Raw genomic sequence first — 20,168 nt, 5'->3', positions numbered from 1 at the left:
TTTCAAGATATCTTCCACATATCCAGAGAGGTTCCCACACAGGGTCCCATTGCCTGATACCTGCAGCAAAGGTAGGTATCCTTTCCTACATTGTACATTGACATTGTACATTGGAGCGACCAAGCAGAAGCTATGACAATGGATGAATGGACACCACACAACAATCATCAGACTGGGGTACTCCCTCTCAGTCGGGCAAACATTTCAGCGGTCAGGGACATTCAGCCTTGGATCCTTCAGGATAGGCAACAACACAAAGTGGCCGAGCAGAGGTTGATAGCCAAGTTCGGTACCCATGAGGATGGCCTCAACTGGGATCTTGGGTTCATGTCAGACTGCAGGCGACCCCACAACACTATACACTCTCGCACATACATAGACACACACACAAACAAATACACACTCACGCAGACCTTCTCTTATACACACACACACCATGTACACACCCTCTCACAAGCTTGTGCCCCATCACACTCACATGCACACTTTACCAAGCTTGCACACATACAAATGCGCACTCTCTCACATGCAGTCACACACACTCTCTCTCACTCTTTCACTCTCTCACACTCTCACACTCTCTCACTCTTTTTCATTCATGCGCTCACACATATAAGTCTATAGTTATAATTACAGATACATTCTATTTTGCTCAAAAATACACAATCTGCAGGCAGTCAATCCATGTAATATTTTGTAAATTCCACTTTGGAAATAGAACCAGTCCGACTCAAGATTGGGATACAGACAGACTCTAAGTTCACACCTTTTAATGCGTTGTCTGAGGTGAGATGCCACTTTTTTTAAAAATAAAGCCTTAAGTTATCTCGAGAATGTGAACTAAAAGTAGTTCTGGAACTGACATATTAATGAACCGAAACCTGCAACCCATTCTAAAAGATCAATCTAGGTTTGTTCAATACATCATTTCCATTGCTAGAAATTCGATATCTTATGGTCCGGCTTCAAAACTACCTGATGAAGGTTCAGTGCTCCAAAAACTAGCACTTCCAAATAAACTGTCAGACTACAACCTGGGGCTGTGGAATTTTTAACTTTGTCTATCCCAGTCCTACACTGGCTTCTCCACATCATTCTCATACAAATCATTGATATAGATAGCAAACAGTATTTGGCTCAGCACCGACCCAAGGCACTCCATTAGTCATAGACCTCCTGTCCGATAAGCATCCTTCCACTATTACCCTCTGCTTCCTACCATCAAGCCAAGAACACTGTTCAGTTAGATCATATTTGATCTACACCTGATCTTCAGTGACCTGCCGGGAAGGGTAGGTTTTCCTGCATAAAAAGGGACTTACCTCAGGAGTCGGGCCTCCATTTTGCCAAAGCGGCAAGGAGGGAAGGAGGAGTGAAGCAAGGACTGCAGGGAAGGTAAGGGCTTAATTTATATTTTGGCAGTGGCTAAACCCGAGATACTACACGTGTAGTATCACCCCCCCAACCACCACCCCACCCCTCCCCCAAACCGGAAGAAAAAGATCTTGTAAGGTAAGGCTTTTATTTCTTATCTTTCTTCTTCATTTATTTAAGTGCATTGTTTGCTTTCAGTGAGTTCATATAAAGCTAAGCTTACAATGGCAGGGGTCTTCAGACCCGTGGCATGTGCCTCCTGCTTGATGTGGGAACTTAGGAACGTGTCTGACGTCCCTGACTCTTACACTTGCAAGAAGTGTGTCCAACTGCAGCTGTTGTTTGACTGCATGACGGCTCTGGAGCTGTGGATGGACTCACTGTGAAGCATCCGCGATGCTGAGGAGGTCGTGGATAGCATGTTTAGTGAACTGTCACACCGCAGGTTAGGATTGCTGAGGGAGACAGTGAATAGGTGACCAAAAGACAGAAAAAGAATAGGAAGGCAGTGCTGGTGTCCCCTGTGGTCATCTCCCTTCAAAACAGGTATACCGTTTTGGATACTGTTGGGGGAGATAGCTCACCAAGGGAGGGCAGCAGTTGTCAAGATCATGGCACCGTGGCAGGCACTGCTGTTCAGAAGGGCGAGACCTCCCAACAGTGAGCGTGTGGTAGAAGAACAAATAGGTAAACAGATTATGAATAAGTGTAGAGGCAATAGGGTAGTGGTTATGGGAGATTTTAATTTTCCGAACATTGACTGGGATATATTTAGCATCAGAGGTTTGAAAGAAGTAGAATTTGTACAAAGCGTCCAGGAGAGTTTTCTAGAGCAGTATGTCAATAATCTGATGAGGGAAGGGGCCATATTGGACTTGGTCCTGGGGAACGAACCAGGACAAGTGGTAGAAGTTGCAGTGGGGGATTTCTTTGGGAAGAGTGACCACAATTCTGTAAGTTTTAGAATACTCATAGATAAAGAAGAGAGTGGTCCTCAGGGAAGAGTACTATACTGGGCCAAAGCCAATTATATCAAAATTAGGCAGGAGCTGGGAAATGTGGATTGGACACAGCTATTTAAAGGGATGTCCACATTTGAGATGTGGGAGGCTTTCAAAGATAGGTTAACGGTAGTGCAGGATAGGCATGTCCCATTGAAGGCAAAGGATAGGAAGGGCAAGATTCATGAACCGTGGATGACAGGAGAAATTGTACGACCAGCCAAGAGGAAAAGGGAAGCGCACATAAGGTCTAGGCAGCTAAGAACAGAAATCACCTTGGGGGAATATCGGCAGAGTAGGACAAGTCTTAAGCAAGGAATAAAGCCAGCGAAAAGGGGTTATCAAATAGCTTTAACAAGCAGAATTAAGGAAAATCCAAAGCATTTTATTCTTATATAAGAAGCAAGTGGGTAGCTAGAAAAAGGATTAGTCCACTAAAAGATAATGAAGGAAGGCTGTGTGCCGAACCTGAGAGAATGGGTGAGATTCTGAATGATTACTTTGCATCAGTGTTCACTGAGGAGAGGAACATGATGAATCTTGAGATAAGAGATAGAAGTTTGATTAGTCTGGATCATGTTAGCATAAGTAGGGAAGATGTGTTGGGTATGTTAGAGATTATTAAGGTGGACAAATCCCCAGGACTGGATGAGATCTATCCCAGGTTGCTGAGGGAGGTGAGAGAGGAAATAGCTGAGGCCCTGACAGATATCTTTATGGCATCCTTAAATACAGGTGAGGTGCCGGAGGACTGGAGGGTAGCTTATGTTGTCCCCCTGTACAAGAAGGGTAGTAGGGATATTCTGGGTAACTACAGACCAGTGAGCTTGATGTCGGTGGTGGGGAAGTTGCTGGAGAGGGTACTAAGAGATAGGATCTATTTATATTCAGAAAAGAATGAGCTTATCAGTGATAGGCAACATGGTTTTGTGCGGGAGAGATCATGCCTTACCAACTTAATAGAGTTCTTCTAGGAAGTGACCAAGTTGTTAAATGAAGGAAGGGCTGTTGATGCCATATACATGGACTTTAGTAAGGCGTTTGATAAGGTTCCCCATTGTAGACTAATGGAGAAAGTGAAGTCACATGGTGTGCAGGGTGTTCTAGTGAGGTGGATAAAGAACTGGTTGAGCAACAGGAGACAGAGAGTAGTAGTTGAAGGGAGTTTCTCGAAATGGAGAAAGGTGACCAGTTGTGTTCCACAGGGGTCAGTATTGGAACCACTGTTGTTTGTAATATATATAAATGATCTAAAAGAGGGCACTGTTGGTATGATCAGCAAGTTTGCAGATGACACAAAGATTAGTGGAGTGGCAGAAAGCATAGGGGACTGTCAGAGAATACAGGGGGATATACGTAGACTGGAGAGTGGGTGGAAAATTGGCAGATGGCTTTCAATCCAGACAAATGTGAAGTGATACATTTAGGCAAGTCTAATTCTAGAGTGAATTATACAATGAATGGAAGAGCATTGGGAAAAGTTGATGGGCAGTAAGATCTGGGAATGCAGGTCCATTGTACCTTGAAGGTTGCAGCACAGGTGGATAAAGTGGTTAAGAAGGCATATAGTATGCTTGTCTTCATTGGACGCGGTATTGAGTATAAGAGTTGGCAAGTCATGTTAAAATTGTACGAAACATTGGTTCGGCTGCATTTAGAATACTGTGTACAGTTCTGGTCGCCACATTACCAAAAGGATGTGGACACTTTGGAGATAGTGCAGTGAAGGTTTACAAGGATGTTGCCTGGTATGGAAGGTGTTAGCTATGAAGAGAGATTGAGTAGGTTAGGTTTATTTTCACTAGAAAAAAGGAGACTGAGGGGGGACCTGATTGAGGTTTACAAAATCATAAAGGGTATAGACAGGGTGGATAGAGACAAGCTTTTTCCCAGGGTGAAGGATTCAATAACGAGAGATCATGCTTTCAAGGTGAGAGGTGGAAAGTTTAAGGGGGATACACGTGGCAAGTACTTCATACAGAGGGTGGTGGGCATTTGGAATGCGTTGCCAGCAGAGGTGGGAGAGCTAGGCATGGTAGATTCATTTAAGATGCATCTCGACAGATGCATGTATAGGTGGGGAGCAGAGGGATACAAATGCTTAGGAATTAACTGACAGGTTTAGACAGTAAATTTGGATTGGCTCAGGCTTGAAGGGCCGAAGGGCCTGTTCCTGAGTTGTAAATTTTCTTTGTTTCTTTTTTTTAATTAATACCAGTCCACAAGTCATGAATAGTTCTTTTTAATTGTCTGACAGATTTTGAACAAGTAGCCGTGATATCTCAGTAGTCTACATTAATGAAGAGTAACATCAGGGATCACCATTAACAGGTTTCCAAAGAACTGCTGGGTCTCATTTGGAAACATTATCTGTTTAGAATTAAAGAATGAGTTTTGATTTAAAAAAAAACAAGAATTGTTGGTGATACTCAGCATGTCTGTGGGGAGAAAGCAGAGTTAATGTTTCAAGTCCAGTGACGCTTCATCAGAACTTTTGGTCTTTGAGTTGTGATGTTTAGTGAGAAGATTTAAGGAGAATATCATGGCATTTTATACAAATATAAGAAGCAAGAGGTAGGTCGGGAAGGGACGGGTCCACTCAAAAACAAAGAAGGGAATTTCTGCATGGAACCTGAGAAAATAATTGAGGTCCTTAACAAATGCTTTGCATAAATATTCACAAAGGAGAAGACACCATGGATGCTGAGTCTCTGGAGAGGTATGTTGATATTCTGGGGCAAGTCAATATAAAGAAAGGAGATGGTATTGGGTGTACTTCAAAACATTGAGATACACAAGTCCCAGGACCAGATATGTTCTAGCACAGAATGCTAAAGGAGGCAGTTGAGGAAATTCCTGGTGCCTTGTAAGAAATCTTTATATCTTCTTTAATCACAGGAGAGGTTCCAAAGGACTGGGAATAGCCATAGAGTTATACAGTACAGAAACAGACCCGTCCATCCAACTCATCTGCAACACCCAAACTTTCCAAGCTGACCTAGTCCCATTTGCCAGCATTTGGTTCATATCCCTTTAAACCTTTCCTATTCATAAACCAATACAGATGCCTTTTCAATATTACAAGTTACATACTCTTCCCTAGCAGCTTGTTCCATACATATACCATCCTCTGAATGACTGATTGTTTAAAAATTATTTTTAAATCATTCCCTTCTCACATTAAACCTGTGCCCTCTAGTTTTGGATTCCCCTTCCTAGAAAAAAAACCTTGGCTATTCACCTTATTTATGCCCCTCAAAATTTTATAAATCTCTTATAATATCACCCCTCAGCCTCCGAAGGTCCAGGCAAAAAGCACCAGCCTACCCAGCCTCTCCCTGTAACTCAAATCTGCCAGTGCCAACAAAATCCTTGTAAATCTTTTCTGCACCCTCTCAAGTTTAGCAACATGGTTCCTATAGAAGAGAGACCAAAATTGAATGCACACTTCTAAAAGTGGCCACACCAATGACAGCCACAACGTAACATCACAACTCCTTTCTCAACGTTCTGACCAATGAAGACAAATGCCTTCTTCAACACCATGTCTACTTCCACTTTCACGAAGGGACAAGTGGCTGGATAAAATCTGTCAACTTTAAATGCAATGTTATAAAATATCAGGCTTTAAATTGGACAATAAACTTTCCAAAAACAGAGGAGACAAATACAATGTTTCTTTTTGAAGACCAAAGATACCAGGATTAATCTTCAGTCAGTATTGAGTTAAAATAAGTCCCAACAGACTACCTATGCAAGTGCAGAAATTTCATCACTCACCCTTTAACCTCCTCCTTTCCTATTGTTTTGGCTCCCAGACACTTTCAGATGGAACAGCAATCTATTTGTAGCTGTTACAATTTAGTACACTCTAGTCATTGAGTCATAGAGTCATAGAGATGTACAGTATTGAAACAGACCCTTTGGTCCAACCTGTCCATGCCAACCAGATATCCCAACCCAATCTAGTCCCACCTGCCAGTACCTGGCCCATATCCCTCCAAACCCTTCCTATTCATATACCCATCCAAATGCATCTTAAATGTTGCAATTGTATCAGTCTCCACCACTTCCTCTGGCAGCTCATTCCATACACGTACCATCCTCTGTGTGAAAAAGTTGCCCCTTAGCTCTCTTTTATATCTTTCCCCTTTTACCTTAAACCTATGCCCTCCAGTTCTGGATTCCCTGACCTCAGGGAAAAGACTTTGCCGATTTACCTTATCCATGTCCCTCATAACCTTGTAAACCTCTATAATGTCACCCCTCAGCCTCTGACGCTCCAGGGAAAAAAGCCCCAGCCTGTTCAGACTCTCCCTATAGCTCAAGTCCTCCAACCCTAGCAACATCCTTGTAAATCTTTTCTGAACCCTTTCAAGTTTCATAACATCTTTCTGATAGGAAGGAGACCAGAATTGCATGCAATATTCCAACAGAGGCCTAACTAATGTCCTGTACAGCCGCAACATGACCTCCCAACTTCTGTACTCAATACTCTGACCAATAAAGGAAAGCATACCAAATACCTTCTTCACTATCCTATCTACCTGCGACTCCACTTTCAAGGAGCTATGAACCTGCACTCCAAGGTCTCTTTGTTCAGCAACACTCCCTAGGACCTTACCATTAAGTGTATAAGTCCTGCTAAGATTTGCTTTCCCAAAATGCAGCACCTCGCATTTATCTGAACTAAACTCCATCTGCCACTTCTCAGCCCATTGGCCCAGCTGGTCAAGATCCTGTTGTAATCTGAGGTAACCCTCTTCGTTGTCTACCACACCTCCAATTTTAATGTCATCTGCAATCTTACTAGCTGTACCTCTTAGGCTCGCATCCAAATCATTTATGTAAATGACAAAAAGTAGAGGACCCAGCACCGATCCTTGTGGCACTCCACTAGTCACAGGCCTCCAGTCTGAAAAACAACCCTCCACAACCACCCTCTGTTTTCTACCTTTGAGCCAGTTCTGTATCCAAATGGCTACTTCTCCCTGTATTCCATGAGATCTAACCTTGCTAATCAGTCTCCCATGGGGAACCTTGTCGAACGCCTTACTGAAGTCCATATAGATCACATCTACTACTCTGCCCTCATCAATCATCTTTGTTACTTCCTCAAAAAACTCAATCAAGTTTGTGAGACATGATTTCCCACGCAAAAAATCATATTGATTATCTCTAATCAATCCTTGCCTTTCCAAATACATTACATCCTGTCCCTCAGGATTCCCTTCAACAACTTGCACACCACTGACATCAGGCTCATTCGTATATAGTTCCCTGGCTTGTCCTTACTATCCTTCTTAAACAGTGGCACCACATTAGCCAACCTCCAGTCTTCCAGCACCTCACCTGTGACTATTGATGATACAAATGGATTCTGGGTAATCCAAGATGGAGGATAGGAAAAATTTCTGGCTGTAACAGCTGCTCCTTTATTGAGGTATTTTAGGTGCTGGAGGTGATTTCCTCGAATTATTGTTTCATATGCTGTTGCATTGTTTTGCAACTTTGGAAAAAAAAGTCAAAACAACTATGGTTTTAAAAGGGAGAAGAACAAACAAAGGAAGCACATGGTGAGGTCATTGCAGGAGACAGACAGAGAGAACCTGCACAGTTACTGCCTTTGATGTTTGAATTCATGTATCGTTGGACATCGGAGTGCATCTGGGAAAATTATCAAACAGTGAAATTCGCAACTGATCTTGGAGGAATTGTCTGGGTGAAGTTCACAGCACAGTAACAGGTAAGTTATTCGTTGTTTTAAGTGCAGCCTACAGAGAATCTGCAGTAGTCACCAGCCATATTGAAGTCTCCTCTTGATGGGTGACCAAACAAAGAAGGGATGGCTACTTTGTGGAATATTTTTGTTCATGACGCAGCAGCTTCTTATCATTTTAATCCAACCCCGCCCACTTATATTTCCAAGTCCATACACATCTCAATAAGTTTAATGGGCCTGATAAATGTTGCAGGCTTGTTCTAAGGGTCTCCCCATCTTCAGATGGATCAGTGAGAGCCAATGGGATTCCTGATAAGCAAAGCAGCAGAAAACTTACTTTACTCAAGGCCACATCATATTGCCATCAGTGAAAACAGCACAGGAGCCAGTGGCAATAGCTACAGCCACCATTCCTAGCTGAATGAGCTATGAACAGCATGTGGGTGTTCTATTGGGTTGGATTTGCCCTGGCACCATGAGTACTAAGGAAGGTGCCCAGAATTCCTCTTTGTTCTGCTGACAAAGAATCTGCTTTGTCTTTATGTATCATGCCAGCAGAAACTGAGAGGAAAACCAGTCACTCACTCCCTGAAATTAATGAGTCCACCTATAAAGAAAAACTCAAATTATTTGACCACAGAAGCAATTGCATCTGATTTTTCAACTCCTTTCAATCAGAAAGCGCCTATTCAAGCATCAATAGTTAAGGCTCATCTCATTTTCATCCTCAGGTTTCCTTACTTTAAGTCTGTATCTCAGTTAAAATCTCTCACAGTTTACTAATAGTTTTATGTAGTGTAAAGCATAAATCTGTGATGCTTAATTTTAAACCGAAAGACACAATTATTAAAAGAGGGTTACATATAAGCCTATGCTAATACTTTGTTCATGATGACTATTGGTCTGTGGTTGTGACAGGAAGGGATAGGATAACAAAATGAAACTAAAGAGTTTCAGAGTGAACTCTTAAAATATAGAAAAGCAAAGTGGGACTAAAGTCACAAATTATTCAGGAATATTAAAAGAAATGGTGAATTACTCGACATAAGTATCAAATACACATCCAGAATAGGAAGGCAACATGTAAGGCTAGCAGAAATACAGGTTAGTTGCTGTATCTCAGTAATTACCAGGGAAGCTAACAATAGACCGTAAGACCTAGCTGCAGAAATAGGCCATTCAGCCCATTGACTCTGCTCCACCATTCAAATGTAATCATGGCTGACCAGATAATCCTCATCTTCACTGTCCTCCCTTTTCCTCATAATCATTATTTCTCTGACTGATTAAATGTCTGTCTTTCTCAGCCTTGAATAACTTTGTGATCCAGCCTGTACAGCTCTCTGTGACAATGAATTCCACAAATTCATTACCCTTGGAGAGTAAAAACCCTTTTTGTCCCTGCGTTAGACATGTGAGCGTATATTTTGAGATTATGCCCTCTGGTCCTCCTCTCTCCCATAAGTTGAAACAACTTTTCCACTTCTACACTGTAAAGTCACCTAAGAATCTTGCATATTTCAATAAGTTTGCCTCTCGTTCTTCGAAGCTCAAAAGCATACAGGTGCTTCCCTTCTTCATGCCAGTTTAGCAAAATGTTGGAAGAATCAAAAATGAGTTTTTAAAAGTGCATTAAAAATAGAAAAGAGGGGGTCATTAATAATAGAATTACATAATAGTTTAAAAGTTTGAAACAATTGAAACACATATTATAAAATGTTTAGCAAAGAATCCCTCCAATGTATATGAGGCCATTTGGCTCATCAGGTCTGCACTGACCCTCCACACAGCATTCCACTCAGACCATACACTATCCCATAACTCCACATATGCCACAGCTAACCATCTAGCCTACACATCCCTGGACAGTATGGAGGAATTGAGCATGGTCAATCCACTTAATGTGCACATCCTTGGATCGTGGGAGGAAACTGGAGCACCAGACTGAAACAGAGATGGGGAGAATGTGCAAAGTCCACATAGGGAGTTGCCCAGACCAGTGTCTCTGGTGCTGAGAGGTAGCAGTGCTAACCACTGTGTCACCATGATGCCCAAGAATGTTGGGCAAAGGCAATACCTATTTAGAAAGTGGAGAAATGTGAGATTATGCACTTTGGCAAGAAAAATAGAAGAGCTGAACATTATTTAAATGGAGAAAAACTGCAGAACGCTACAAAAGAGAGGGATTTGGAAATCCTCAACCATAGATCCTTCTTTCAGCAGACAATCAGGAAGACAGATTAAATGTTGGTTTTTTTTCAAAGGGAATGTAATGTAAAAGTGGAACAGTTTTGCTTAAACTATACAAGGTACTATTCAGACTATAGCTAAAATACTGAGAATACTTTTGGGCCCCTTATCTAAGGAAAGATATCTTGGCGTTGGAAAAGTCCAGAGAAGGCTCACAAGACTCATACCAGGTATGGAGTTATTGGCTTTTGAAGAGATGTTAAGTAGATTGCACTGGTACTCATTGGAATATAGAAGAATAAGGGGCAACAATATTGATGCATACAGCATTCTTCGGGGACTTGACAGGATAAATGTGGGGACGTTGTTTCTCCTTGTGGGAGGTCTACAAGCAGAAGGCACAATCTCAAAATAAGGGGTCACACATTTAAGATAGAGATGATTATTTTATTCTAATGGTCTAAAGCAATTTAGCCTTCAGCAAATTCAGGTTGGTTTTCTTTCATTAATCCACATGTCTCTCAGAATCTAGCAATTTTATCCTGTATTGTCAGTTCTAGGCAATTTACCACCACTGGTGAGGAGCTAACTGGCTTGTTGTTGCTTGTTCTCTTTACACACAATGTTGAAAGACATTTGTTAATTGCAAATTCTCCAGTCCTTTGGCTCAAGCTGTCTAAATAAGAATGATTGGAAGAGAATGGCTAGTACCTCTACAATCTCCACTTGAAGTTTCCTCAGTACCTTGCATATCAGTTTGTTAGGAAATACCATAGTGGAAGGTAACTAATGGGTGACCAATTTTCACCGTTTGTTTATTGAAGGTCCAGAGATGAAACAAAGAACTACAGATGCTGGAAATCTGAAGCAGAACCAGAAATTGCTGAAGAAACTGAGCAGATATGTCAACAAAGGTGATATTTCAAGTCCAATGACCCTTCTTCAGAAGGCCTCCTTGGCACCAGAAATTAGTTTGGTTTACTGCAGTTATAATGATAATATTGGAACATTTATTCAAATATGCAATAGCAATAGATGGAATAACCAACAATATCATAAAAAATTAGCAGCACAGTGACTATAATATATTGCAATGCTATGGTTAGGGTCAGTGAAAATGGAGAGCCTTTCCTTTACTGTCTGGAGGCGCATGTGTATTTTTATAAAGGAAAACGGGCACAGTTCTTAGCCACCCCGAACGTATATGTGTACGGCCATGGTAATTAAAGAATAACAAACTTTCGTGGATTTAAATAAAGAGGATGACTTACTCATGCAGTCACTCCGATGGTTTGAATGCAATGTTACTCACATATATCCAAGAATAAAACAATTAAAAGTGTGTAAAGCCCTTTTACAGTTGATGTACAAAAGAGTTGTTCATTGTTCATGTGTTTTATTCATTGCACAAAAGATTGCACAGGAATTTAGGGTCCCAGAAGAGGCTAAAACAATGGCGGGTGTATGAACTTAAGCTAAAGGCAAAAAGACCAACTTCTCACTGTCATGGTAAACTTCAAACAATTAGACCTTATGGAAATAAAGAATATGAAAGCATAGGAAGGGTTAAAGTGTAAAGACCACTGACAGTCTTGTGGAGGGCAGGATGGGATAAGAACAGTGGAATGCTCTTACACCAATTGGCAGAGTAAGGTTAAGGTTCAAAGGTCACTATGATGAGATGAGATAACACAAGTAATAAAGCAAGTTTCTCTGTTAAGTGTTATTATGACAGGATTGGGACAATAAATATTTGGGACATGACATTAAAATATCTAACTAATAGTTAGTAGAGTCAGCTTGAGACAGGAGACTGTTGTTATAGATGGAATAGCTAAATATCTATCATGACAGGTTAGTCTGGAATTGAAGATCACTGTAGCAGAGTTAGCAATAAATATCTAACCGTGACATTAGAATAACATTAAGTAGAATCTACAACTAAAAAGATAATGGGGACGAACATCACTGGTTTATTGTGTAGCTAGAGTGAGGTACTTTGATTAATATAGTTGGACATACTGATAAGCTAACAGAAACATAATAAAAAACTATAAAAATCCATGGACCCTGAGGTTTGTGGGCATTCGAGAATCTGCTTTGTCAGTGTCACAGTTTTTTGTTTGCAAATAAAAGACCTACTTCTTGAAAAACTCTCTGCGCCACCTGGTGGATCTCTATATTTTCTCCACAACAACCTCTCCCTCTCCCTCTCCCCCTCTCTCAGATGGCAGGTCAAAACCTGAACAGCAGGTGTCGCGAAACCGATCTGCCTTGATGAACATTTCAATAAAAGTACAAGAAGCTGGAACTGTTCGCCTTCCTAATTAACTTCTATCCAATTTAAAAACTGAACACTTCAGAAACTGCTCAGCAAAAGCAGGTGTGTCCTAGGTGATGGCACTCTTTCCAGCACTGTAGGATAAGGACAGTTTGTTTTTGTCTTTGAGAGAATGCTCTGAATGATGCTTCTGTTCACTTGCATTGTAAGGTTTCAAACAGAGGAAAGCAAGCTGTATCTTTGAGCCATTCAGCTCTAAGGATGTGGCTATAAATATAGATGTTTCTGGAAAAGCTCAGCAGGTCTGTGAAAAGAAATCAGAGTTATCCTTTTGATTCCAGTGACCCTTCCTCAGAACTGCCCTAGGAAAAAGACATTGGCTAATCACCCTCCCCATATCCCTCATGATGTTATAAATCTCTATAATGTTTCCCTCAGCCTTCCATACTTCAGGTAAAAAGGCCCCAGCCTATTCTGCCTCCCTCTATAGCTCAAATTTGCCAGTTGTGACAGCATCCATGTCAATCTTTCCTGCACCCTCTCCAGTTTAGCAACATACATCCAATAGAAGGGAGACCAGGATTGAATGCACTATTCTAAAAGTGGCAACACCAATGTCGTACAACCACAACATAACATCCCAACTCTCTTACTCAATATTGAAAGCAATGAAAGGAAATACTTTCTTCACCACCCTGTTTACCTATGACTCCACTTTCAAGGAACTGTGCACCTGCACCCTGAGGTCTCTTTGGTCAGCAGCACTCCCCAGGATGCTATCATTAATTGTATAAGTCCTGCCCTGCTTTGCCTTACCAAAATGCACCAATTTACAATTAACTAAATTAATCTCCATCTGCCACTCCTCTGCCCATTGGCCCATCTGATCAAAGCCCCAGCATTGTTTCTTTTTTTAAGAAGGGCAACAAGGATAATCTGGGAAAATACAGGTCCATGAAATTTATGTCAGTGGTAGGGAAGAGATTCCTAGGGATAATGTTGTTGTATTTGAAAAATATGTAGTTTTTTTGAGGAAATTACAAATGTAATTGATGAAAGCAGGGCAGTAGATGTTGTCTGTGTGTTGCCCATAAGGTCCCTCATGCAGGCTGATACAAAAGGTGAAGTCATATGTGATCTACAGTGAGCTGGTAGCATGGATACAGAACTGACTTTGCTATTGAAGACAGAGAGTAGCAGTGTTTGTTTTTCTGACTGGCAATCTGTGACAGTGGTGCTCTGCAGGGATCAGTGACCGGATCCTGTTGTTTATATGATTATATGTATATATAATCTGGAAGGAAATGTAGGTGGCCTACTTAGTTAGTTTGCAGGTGACACAAAAATTGGGGGAGCTCCAGATTCTGAGGAGGATTGTCAGAGGACAAAGAAGGATATAGATAGGCAGAAGGCTTGGAAGGAGAAACAGCAGATGGAGTTTAATCTGGGCAAATACAAGGTGGTGCGTTTTAGAAGATCTAATGCAGAAGGGAAATAGACAGTTAATGGCAGAACCCTTAGTAGCTTCAACATATAGAGGGATCAAGGAGTACAGGTCCACAGTTCCCTGAAAGTGATAACCCAAATAGATCAACAGTTCATTAGATTAGATTGCTTACAGTGTGGAAACAGGCCCTTCGGCCCAACAAGTCCACACCGCCCCGCCGAAGCGCAACCCACCCATACCCCTACATCTACGGGCAATTTAGCATGGCCAATCCACCTGACCTGCACATCTTTGGACTGTGGGAGGAAACCGGAGCACCCGGAGGAAACCCACGCAGACATGGGGAGAACGTGCAAACTCCACACAGTCAGTCGCCTGAGGCGGGAATTGAACCCGGGTCTCTGGCGCTGTGAGGCAGCAGTGCTAACCACTGTGCCACTGTGCCACCCAAAATGGTCAAAGTGGTCAAAAGTCATATGGTGTGCTTGCTTTCATCAGTCAAGTTATAGAGTCTAAAAATTGGCAAGTCATATTGCAGCTGTATAGAAATTTAGTTAGGCCGCATATGTAATATTGTATACAGTCCTGGTCACTACATTACCAGAAGGAAATGGAGGTTTTGGAGAGGGTACAAAAACGGTTTACTGGGAATTTGCCTGGTTGACAGTGTATTAGCTATGAGGAGAGACTGAACAAAATTTGATTTGTTTTAACTTGAATGTTGAAGGATGAGGGGCGACCTGATAGAAGAGGACAAAATTATGTCAAGTATGGATAGTTGGAGTCTTGTTCTGAGGGTGAAAATATCAATTACTAGGAGATATAGATTTAAGATTAAAAAAGGGGTAAGTTTAAAAAGAGATATGACAGACAAACTGTGCCTGGAAATGTTCTGCCAGATGAGATGGTGGAGGTAGATACAATAGCGACATTTAGGAGGCATCTTGACAGATATATTACTAAGCAGGGGATAGATGGATTACGGACTCTGTAGATGCAAAAGCTTTTTTAGTTTAGAAAGGCATCACATGTCAGTGCAGTCTTGGCCAGCCAAGAGCCTGTTCCTGTGTTGTTCTTTGCTTTTTGACATTTCAGAATTGAAGAGCATTTTAAAAAAACTGCTTTAAAAAAAGTGAGAGGAAACAGATCAACATAAAAGTCGAGAGTGTGGTGCTGGAAAAGCACAGCCAGTCAGGCAGCATCTGTGGAGCAGGAGAATTGACGTTTCGGGCATGAGCCAACTCGAAATTTTTCACAGGACATGAAATTTACATCAGTCGATAAAGGCAGCTTTAGCTTGTATAGGAAAGTTATGAGAGAGTGAGTGGAGCAATTAGCTTTAGGATTCTGACCAGAACCAGTGAAGCTGATCACTTGTAAGATGCAATGAAATGTTTGGTATCCATCCTGGCAATTGGGCTGCTGTTGCAATTGATTTACTGATTACCTAGCTGCCTCGTCAATTAATGATTGATGATTCATGCAAAGCTAAGACTATAAATCAAATGCATACAAAATCTGAGTGAGCTTGTATTGGTGGATTCTCTGTCCCCTTCCATTTAGTGGGTTTTACAAGCCCTTCTTATTAATCAGGGTTGAAAAATAGTCATTGCTCTCTGACAAGGTGAACGTTTAGTTGTCACTATAATTTTTAAAAAGTGATTTGTTGATCTGTAAATCAGGAATACACTGACCGTGTTACATAAATTGTCACCAATATTCTGCAGCTATGCATGTCACTGTCACCTTAAAACTCAATATTATAAAACATTAGACTTTAAATTGGACAATAAACTTTCCAATAACAAAAGAGATAAACATAATGTTGCCTTTTATAGACCAAAAGATACCAGGTTTAATCTTCAGTCAGTGCTGTGTCAGTTGAAATAAGTACTAAATACACTGCCCATTCAAATGTAGAATTTCATCCCTTGCCCATTGACCTCTTCCTTTCTGACCATCTTGGGTCCCAGACACTTTCAGATGAAACAGAAATCTATTTACAACTGTTACAATTTAGTACATTCACGTCACTAGTCATACCGCAGTCTCCTTTGATGGTGACTTAACACAGAATGGATAGCCGCTTGTGGAACGTTTTTGTTCATGACGCAGCAGCTTCTCCTTATTGATCATTTTAGTCAATTCTGTTCACTCAGACCTCCAAGTCCATGCACACCTCAGTAAGGTTAATCGGCCTGATAAATGTTGCAGGGTGGTTCAAAGGGTCTCCCCCATTTTCAGGTGGATCAGTGAGTGCAGAATCAGTGACGGAAATTCCTGCTAAGTAACACAGCAGACAACTTCTATAGGCATACAAGTTTTTTATTCTGTCTCGATCAGGGCCAAGTAGTTTTGCCCTTGGCGTGATGACCATAGCAGACAGAGAAGACAGCTCCAGCCACTATTCTTTGCTGAACTAACTATGAACAGTATCTGGCTGTTGTGTTAGGTTTGCCCTCTGATACTAGGAGTTACAGAGGAAAGTGCCTAGAATTCCTCTATGTTCTGATGGCAAAGAATCTGCTTTGCCTTTATGTATCATGCCAGCAGAAACTGAGGAAAAATGGTCACTCACTCGCTGACCTTTCTGAGTCCACCTACAAAAAATAATTCACTACAGAAGCCAATGGACCTGATTTTCTTCAACCTCTTGACTTCAGAAAGTGAATATTAAAGCAAGCCAGGCCTGCAAAAATAATAAAGGCTGATCTCATTTCCATCTTTAAGCGTAATTTTCATTTTTCCTTACTTTAAATCTGTGTCTGTATCTTAGCTAATACCTTTTCACATTTTACTCATAGTTTTATCAATCTTGTGGGTTAATTTTAAACTGAAACACTCAATTGTTAAAACAAGGTTCCATATGAGCCTATACTAATACTTAGTTCAAGACCAACATTGGTCTATGGATGTCACCGGAAGGGATAGATTAACAAAAATCAAAATAAAGGGTTTCAGAATGAACTCTTAAAAGCAGAGAAAAGTAAAGTGAGACTAAAAAATATAAATTATTCAGAGATTTTATAAGAAACAGTGAATTGCTCTACATAAATACAAATCCAGAATAGGAAGGCAACACATAAGGACGGCAGAAATACTGGTTAGTTACTGCGTCTCAGTATTTATCGGGGAGGTAACCATAGACTGTAAGACATACGTGCAGAAGGAGGCCATTCAGCCCATTGGGTCTGCTCCACCATTCAAATGAAATCATGGCTGACCAGATAATCCTCAACTCCACTTTCCTGCCTTTTCCTCATAATCGTTCATTCTCTTATTGATTAAAATCAATCTTTCTCAGTCTTAAATATACCCTACAGTTCAGCCTCCTCAGACCTCTTGATAAAGGATTCCATAAATTTACTACCTTTGGAGTGAAAAAAAATCTTCTCATCTCGGCCTTAAATGTGTGGGTACTTATTATGAGATTATGCCCTCTTGTCCTCAATACTCCCACAAAATGAAACAACCTTTCTACATCTGAACTATCAAGTCACCTAAGAATCTTGTATGTCTGATTAAGCTCATCTCTCATTCTTCTAAACTCAAATGAGTACATATATTTGCTTTCTTCCTGATCGATTAGCAAAACTTTGTAGGAATCAAAAACAAATCTTTTTTAAAAAATACATTAAAATACAGGCAGCAACAGTGGCTCAGTGGTCAGCATTTCTGCCTCACAGCGCCTGTGACCCAGGTTCAATTCCCACCTTGGGTAATCGTCTGTGTGGAATTTGCACTTTCTCCCCATATCTGTGTGGATTTCCTCCGGGTTTTCCCGTTTCCCCCCACAATCACACAAGATGTGCAGGTCAGGTGATTTGTCCAAGCTAAATTTCTCATAGTGTTACTGTGCATTGGCCGGGGTAAATGTCAGATAGGGGAATAGGTCTAAGTGGTTTACTCTTCGGAGAGGCGGTGTGAACTTGTTGGGCTGAAGAGCCTGTTTCCATACTGTAGGAAATCTAATCTAAAAAATTAGAAAAGTGGAGATCATATGGAGGTTTAGAACTTTAAAACAATTGGGTCACAGTGACACATTTTAAAATGGTTAGCAGAGCATCCCTATCATGTAGACAAGAGGCCATTTGATCCATCAGGTCTGCACCAACCCTGCAAAGATTATTCCAACCATACTCGTAACCCTGTAATCCCACATTGACCATGGCTAACGTACCTAGCCTGCACATCCTTGGACATTATGGCACAATTCATTATGGCCAAACTGCCTACTCTGTACATCTTCCGACTGTGGGAGGAAACCAGAGCACCCAAAAGAAACCAACTTGGGGAGAATGTGCAAACTCCACACAGTCACCTAAGGCTGGAATCACAAATGGGTCTCTGGTGATGAGAGGTAGCGGTTTGAGAAGATGTGTAGTTCAGGTTGAGGTTCTCGGCGTAGGATTGCTCACTGAGCTGGAAGGTTCGTTTTCAGCCGTTTCGCCACTATACTAGGTAACAGGTTAGGTGAATTAGCCATGCTAAATTTCCCATAGTGTAAGGTATATACGTCAGAGGGAAAAGAAGTTTGGGTGGGTTACTCTTCAGAGGAGCGGTGTGGATTTTTTTGGCCGAAGGGCCAGTTTCCATACTGTAGGGAATCTAATCTAATCTAATGTAATCTAATCTAATCTAAACATCATCAGTGAGCCTCTGGAGGAAGCTCTGGTGGCATGGTCTGCTTTCTATTTATGTGTTTAGGTTTGTTAGGGTTGGTGATGTCATTTCCTGTGGTGATGTCATTTCCTGCTCTTTTTCTCAGAAGGTGGGATCCAAGTCATTATATTTGTTGATAGGTTTCAGTTGGAATGCCATGTTTCTTGGAATTCTTGTGCATTTCTCTGGATTGTCCTAGAATGGATGTGTTGTCCCAGTCGAAGTGATGTATTTCCTCATCTGTACGTAAGGGTGCTAGTGAGAGTGGGTCATGTCTTTTTGTGGCTAGTTGATGTCCATGTATCCTGGTGGCTAGTTTCCTGCCTGTTTGCCCAATGTCGTGCTTGTTCGGTAGTAGTGCTAACTGTGGCACCCAGAAAAGCAGGGGAAAGATAATACCTAATTGCGAAAGTGGGGAAATGTGAGGTTATAAACTTTGTCAGGAAAAATACATGAGCTGAATATTATTTAAATGGAGAAAGATTGCAGAAAGCTACAGAATGAAGGGATTTAGAAATCCTCTTCCATGAATACCAAAAAGCTAACATCCAATTTCAGCAGACATCAGGGAAGTTAGATAAAATGTTGACCATTTATTTCAAAAGAAATAGAGTGTAAAAGTAGGAGGCTTTGCTAAAATGAATCAAGGTACTAGTCAGACTACAGCTAGAATATTGAAAATAGTTTTGGGGCCCTTATCTAAGGACTTGATTGGGTAAATGTGGGAAGGTTATTTCCCTTTGAACGAAAGTCTATAACCAGAGGGCATAATCTCAAAATAAGGGGGCACGCATTTAAGACAGAGGGGAGTCTTTTATTCTTATTGTCTAAAGCAATTTAGCCCTTAGAAAATTCATTTTGGTTTTCTTTCATTAATGCACATGTTTCTCAGAAACCAGTAATTTTGTTCTGTATTGTCAGTTCTGGATGATTTACCACTTCAGAGGTGAAGCAACTGGCTTGTTGTTGCTGGTTCTCTTTACACGCAGTGTTGAAAGACATTTATAATTGCAAATTCTCCAGTCTTGTGGTTCCAGTCCTTGAGCTAAAAATGGTTGGAAGCGACTGGCTAGCATGTCTACAATCTCCATGTGAAATTCCCTCAGTACCAATGGATAGCAATTTATTAGAAAATAGTGGAAAGTGACTAGAGGACAGCCAATTTTCACTGTTTATTTATTGAAGGAGATCCAACAGATCCAAAGATGAAATAAAGAACTGCAGAATGCTGGAAATCTGAAGCAGAAACAGAAATTGCTGGAGAAACTCAGCATGTCTGGCAGCAAAGTTAATGTTTCAGGTCAAATTACCCTTCTTCAAAAGATCTTCTTGGGTCCAGAAATGAATTTAGCTTAGTGCAATTATAGGGACGATACTGGAACATTTACCCAAGTATGCAACAGCAATAGATTGAAAACAAAACAGGAATATAATGAAGATTAGCAGCGCAGTGACTGCAATATATTCCGATGCTATGGGTAGGGTCAGTGA

This window comes from Chiloscyllium punctatum, chromosome 2 (genome assembly GCF_047496795.1).
Source record: "Chiloscyllium punctatum isolate Juve2018m chromosome 2, sChiPun1.3, whole genome shotgun sequence".
NCBI classification, from domain to species: domain Eukaryota; kingdom Metazoa; phylum Chordata; class Chondrichthyes; order Orectolobiformes; family Hemiscylliidae; genus Chiloscyllium; species Chiloscyllium punctatum.
Note: the sequence above shows the minus strand (reverse complement) of the source record.